This window comes from Toxotes jaculatrix, chromosome 15, assembly GCF_017976425.1.
Source record: "Toxotes jaculatrix isolate fToxJac2 chromosome 15, fToxJac2.pri, whole genome shotgun sequence".
Lineage (NCBI taxonomy): Eukaryota > Metazoa > Chordata > Actinopteri > Toxotidae > Toxotes > Toxotes jaculatrix.
This window is the reverse complement of record NC_054408.1, coordinates 13,362,013-13,368,012: the sequence shown is the minus strand read 5'-3', so window position 1 is coordinate 13,368,012 and position 6,000 is coordinate 13,362,013. Positions and strand designations below refer to the sequence as shown.

The 6,000-nt window shown below is 40.4% G+C and overlaps 1 protein-coding gene across 3 annotated transcripts in view; it reads left to right on the top strand.

The window, feature by feature from the left end:
* tanc1b (tetratricopeptide repeat, ankyrin repeat and coiled-coil containing 1b) overlaps positions 1–6,000 on the top strand; it is a 100,733-nt gene continuing 94,733 nt past the window's right edge. For all 3 annotated transcript variants that reach the window (XM_041056935.1, XM_041056934.1, XM_041056937.1), the window contains exon 1: positions 1–133. The gene's annotated coding sequence lies outside the window, so the exon portion shown is untranslated. The remainder of the gene's footprint in view (positions 134–6,000) is intronic.

The following is a 6,000-nucleotide window of genomic DNA, read 5'->3' as shown; positions in this document are numbered from 1 at the left end:
GAGGAGCCCAGCGTCCCGTAGCCTACCTTGGTGGACCAAGTGTAGGAGTGAGTCCGTGTGGAGATAACGCTGGAGGACTTGGAAAACTTTTTTTCTCTTTTGGTCGTACTTTAAGATCCATGACATTTATCAGGTAAGACTTTAAAAAATCATTCATAAGGCTGCATCGACGAAGTGAGCTCGGCCGAGTCGATTGAACAGTTCGGGAAAGTCCGGATAAGTTGTGACAGTCAAAGAGTTTCAGTGGCGGTGTGTTTGTTGGGAGGAATGTCGGGACATGCCCATTGAACGGCGGCACTGTCAGCAATGTGTGTGTTTAATTTTCGAGTTATTCGTTGTTATTTAGAATCTGTGCTCGGGTTTTTTTTAACCTGTGTGTGGCCGCTTTCTTAAGCGTTACCGCAGTTCAGGCTTAGTCAGCTCAACTTTTGTGGAGCTCGCTTGCTACGAGGTCGACGAGGTTAAAACGAAGACTTCTGGCCACAGGTGAAGTTTGGTTTGGTGTGAACCGGAGTTAACGGAGCACACACCAGTCCCCCACTGAGACCCGGCTGGTCAGAATAGTTCAGCGCTTGTGTTTCACTTTTGTCTTGTGTGCACCCTGACTTGGATTTTAGTTCAGATTCGTGAGGGTGGATTGCTGAAGGGCTTAGAGCTGAAACGATTAGTCGATTAACGGAACTTCTGAAAAGTAAGCAAATGACCACAGACATAGGATTCATGAAGTGCAGTTAAATTTATTACTTTATATTAACAGCACTTTCCTCCGCCTGTAACAAATGATTATTCTTTATTTAAAGTGTTTAATCTATAAAATGTCAGAAAATAGTGAATAGTGTTAATTTTAGAATCCAAATTGACATCTGGGTTTGTTTTGTCCAACCAACAGTCCAAAACCAAAATATTTTTCCTTTTGATTACTATAATCAGTCCAATTGACTAACATTTATCAGATTTTTAGATAAACATTAGTTAGATTTAAATAAATATATTGTGTTTTGGGCTGTTTGTTGAACAAAAGGAGACCTTTGAAGATGTCACGCTTGGATCTGGGCTGTTTTTTTCAGTTTTTTTCCTTTTTACATTTAATATACTGAACAGTTGATTGATTCACTGAAAAAAGAATCTCTTATAGATATTGATAATAATAAAATGGTCGGTTCACATCATGTAGAATATCCTAAATTTCAGTTTTCTTGTATTTATAATCTCCCTAAAGATGAACTTTTCGAAGGTAAATAATCCTTATTGTGGAGTAGCATCCTGCTCAGTGGGATGCAGATGTAGTTCATTACTTTTCTTACAGCTATGTGGTCTTGTTTGATGCTAATGTTAGTCTGTATTTTGTGACTGGATGCGGTGGTTTTGAAAGGAAAACCCAGCCCAGATAGACCTAAGGCTGAAGGACTGTAATCTTGTGTGCCCACATAGATTGAGTCATTGAAGTCTGACCACTGGCTGTATGTGACTTTTGCTGTTTTCAGCATATTTTCAGTGGAGGAATCCTCTTGTAACTCAGCCAGGTGCTTTGAAAATCAAAGCTCTTTTTTTCACCTGCCTTGTAAATGCCAAGATGCACCTTTGATCATTGTTGGCATATGAAGTCATTGATTCATTGTGCTCTCAGAGCAGGTGTTATGAAGTCTTCAGTATCTCACAGCCTCTTGGTGTTCAGTCTTGAAAGAGCATTGCCATTTCCTCTGCCGATGTCTCAATCTAGCTTCCATGGCAATTCCACTGTATGTACAGCATTGATTTTCCATTTTAAACTCAACAGGTGGAACAGGCCTAGCTGCTGACAATCATGCTGACTGCCTGCTAACCTGGAGATACTCAGTATTAACTTTCCAACATAATTTCAGGCAATTATACGCAGATTATGGAACCATTACAGTGGATTTGCATGCTTCCATGCCAAGGCTAGAGCTACCCCAGTTGTCCACCAACTGCAGTATTATGAGATGTTTGTACTACAGAGCACTCATCTTATTGAAATTGCCACAAGAGTCTGCCTCCCAGTCTCTACAGAGCCTGGTTCCCATGGTCCCCAGCCAGTTGGCCAGTAACAGATGCTGGCATCAGAGTTGCATTGTTATGGCTGAGGAGGGAAAGTTATTGGAGCCAGTGACCTGACAGACAGCACATACTGAGTTGTTGTTGATGATGATGGTCATTATTGTGTACTTTTGAAAGGGGCTACTCACTGTAGAAGCTCAGGGTTCCAAAAGGAAAGCCAGATTTTTAGGGATTAGTTGGATCAGTTGGTTCAGGACCCCTACTGTCAGCAAACTGCTTAACCAAGGTTGTTTTTGAATGGATCCTGAATGTAACGGTATGGTGACTCAGTGGATTTGGAATCCCAGGGCACTTGATAACCACAAACCAAACCTTACCACACATATATAAGCATCAACATGATGACCTTTATCACTCTGTCTAACCTCCCTGGTGTGTTTCACATGAATCATGGTGCATTTGCCCATTTTGTTGTTGGCGTGAAAGCTGTCACTCAAACTCTTGTGCGAACTCTGGTGAATCTTAGTCCATTTCAAAGTGAAGTCTTATCTCCTAAGCACTGATGTATTAGAAGTGGGATTTCTATATCATATCAAAGCCACTTTTACGTGTCAAAATCACTGAAGTGGTTTTAGGGAGTGTTGTGAAATAATGGTGCAGTAACACTAGCAGAAGCACTCACCCCCCCTGTGCTCCTGGAACTTGATCAAAGCTTGGTTTGTTTTGTGTTTCATGCCATGCCAGGAGAGACACATTCTCCTTCAGTAAGGTACCTGAAGTGGTCATGAAAAGCTAACTTGGGATAATGAAGCAAAATCAAAGTATGATGTTATTATTTATCTTAGAGAAGGTGCATTTCATGGACATCGTATGTGAGTCTTTAAGATTTAAATCATCCAGACATTACTCACTATCAGTTCCCATTAGTTCTCAGTGTTGGATGAAGGATCATACGCATTATCTGGTGTCAAGCCTTCTGGCAAAGTTGGCTTGTGTAATTGAATTTGCTCAAGTTTCTTAAATGCTCCTTACAATTTATGTATCAGCATGCTTGCCTTACCATTTAAATGCCCCATTTTCCCTCAGGTCATCTATTAAAACGTTACAAAATGACAGCCGTGCATATTGAGCTGTTTTTCAGTGATGGTGTTGGCTGTGGTTCTAGTATTAGGCATTCCTCTGAGTTACATACCAATAATTAATTTCTCACAACAAAAGTACAGTGTTTTCTGTAGCATGAGTTGAAAGTCCAGGTGAACAGGCATGTATATGTTTCCAGGGTCTGTGAACGTGTCTGTGTGCACTAATGCTTGCATGTGTGTATCTAAAGCACGTGTGTGTTTGGAAGCGCTTCTTAGTAACAGCTGTTACTGATTTACATTTTTGTCAAGCCTTTTTGAAAACCCCAGAGACAGAGAGCGAGAGAGAATTTCAGAGGAGCAGAGCACCTTTGACATACCAAAGATACTTGCAAAATGTTTGTGTTTCACTCCTTGGTTAAAGCAAAATAGTTCTTTTGGACCAAATCAGCATATTTATAAGTCATTATCATAAAACTTAAGTACAGTACAGTAGTTGTAGTTAGTGACGTGTTTACACTCCTGGGACAATTTTTTCTCATTAACGTCTTCCATGTTTTGTTAAACTTTAGTTATTCTTTCAAAATTACATTGCCATTGTCATTTGAATGCCACAGCTTGTATGCACTGTGGACTCTTTCCTTGAGAAAAGCCCTCAAGCATTTTACGGTTTCACGGCGGGGAGAAGCCCTGGGTCCTCGTAGACTTTGCGGGAATGCCTGTCAGAGTCTGTGAATCTTTACAGGTGGACATAGGAAGTGGGTGTAAGACTGTTGTACCCAGCTTGATATATTCCTGTCATAACAATGAATAATTGAAACGGATCCTTTTTTGGATGTTAGTTTGTCTCTGAGTCAGACATGTCAACTTTTATGTGTCTGCTATAACTGTGTCCAAGTGTGTAAAACTCAGTGCTCGTGAAAGACTGAATAGTAGCTTGTCTTGTACCTAAACGGAGTATGAGTATTTTTTTGCAAGGCTAGTTGTCCCCCACCCCTCTCTGTGCAGTTGTGGCTTACAAATGGATAACTCCCCCTTGCTTGAACTTGTTTTTTTTTTTTTTTATACACTAAATGATATCCTAATTACTTCACTCTGTGTAGCTAAAGAGAGACTGGCTAAGAATAAACCCGCACTCCAAAATTGACAAGTGGCAGTGACATCTTATCTGCAAAGTGCTTTTTGGTCTGCAGCCCTGTTGCATGTGTAGTGGCTTAAACCCTGGCTTACTGGGCATGCTGTTTTGTCAGCGGATTCAAGTCTGCCATATTGTTATAACTCTAAAGTGAGTCTTTTGACTTGGTAAGATGCTGATTCATTTATTTGACCCTCTGACCGACAAATCTGAACATGAGGAGAATCTCTCCCAGTGTTTGCAGGAACTTCCTGTAGACTTTAAACACTACTTGTTAATGTTTTACCCATAGTCAAATACCGGGCTTCCTGGGAGGCTAATGTCGAATTAAGTGTAAGCAACAACGATACAGCATTATTTATTGTTTCTCCAGATGTTCATTAACACTTGATTGCTATGGTGAATCAGTAACAGTGTGATAAAGTTTAATCAGCAGAGATAACGGGAGTTAATGACTGTAACTCTGATGAGGTGACTGTTGTAACACAGTATGCAGTTAAATCTGCAGCTGGTTGATGATTTCAGAGGAGAGGTGGTCGCTGGTGTGTTGTGAGGAGTGTGTAATTATAGTGGAGACAGTTCTAACTAATTTTACAGAAAAGGAAAAACTCAGAGTGGAGAAATTGTTTTGTGAAGGCTTAAAAGGCAGGCCCACCTCGCATGTTAACTCCTCCATAAATCCACATTACACACTGATCTGTCAAGCTATATATATGTCGGTTATATGTAAGCCTATGGTTAACCTAGTTTTGATTTTAATCTGTGTGATGCAGGGGGAGCAATATTTATTTGCAGAGGATGTGCAATGTCTTGTCTTATTCCAACATTTTAGTTTCAGGTTCAGTCAGTTTCCTGAGCCTGGGGTGTAACTGTAAATTCAGAGCAATGATTGTCCTCTAAAACATGCCTTGACACTTCTAGGGCAACACAACTGGGATTAAAAAAAAAAAAAAAAGACACAGGTTCACTGTTGCCACTGCTGAGCCAGCGTGTAGGCCTGTGTCTGGATTTGATCAGTCAAATTAGAGAGGATCAAGGACAAGTGGCCACAGAGGGCGAATCAGTCTTTCCAAAATGACAGTACCTTTCCCATGGCAGTCTAGGGAGTAGATCAGACTTGTTATCCTTTTTAATTTCATGCTGAGCCATGCATCTAGTCCTCCTCAGTGTAAAAAAAGAAAAAAGAAAAAAACTAGCTTCGCCTCAAGCTAGAACTTTGAATTTGCGTGTGTCTGTGATGGGACAGGACAATTTCCCACGAGGTAAAGGTAAATAATCACAGAGGTCAAATTTAAACCTGTTTCCCCTGAAATTTCTTAGATTCTCTCAGATGAGCTAGCTAGATGATCGTGTTTATGAATAACACCACTTCATGTCTAAACAACTAGTGAACACAATGCTGCCAATGATTGTGTCCTTCTTTTTTATAATCTTACATGAAACTCTTAAACAGAAGTATCCATTAAGCTCACCACTTTTCTTGCTATATTTCGGGTCCTCTTCAATTGAGAAACCTCTTTCACTGCTGACAAATGCTGCTAATTGGTGTTCAAGGATTCCTTAAAAGAATGATAGAATAATGGTGCTGCCTACTCAGCATGGTTTGATGATTGATAGCACAGTACCCACATCAGACCCAGAGGTATGACCATACCTGCAGACCATTTTGTCTACCTCATGTGTAAACTGAAACTGTTTTCGTTAAAATAATGTTTTTTCAGTGCGCAACAAAACTAACAGGTGGTAGATTACTGGAACAAGGGCCTGAAA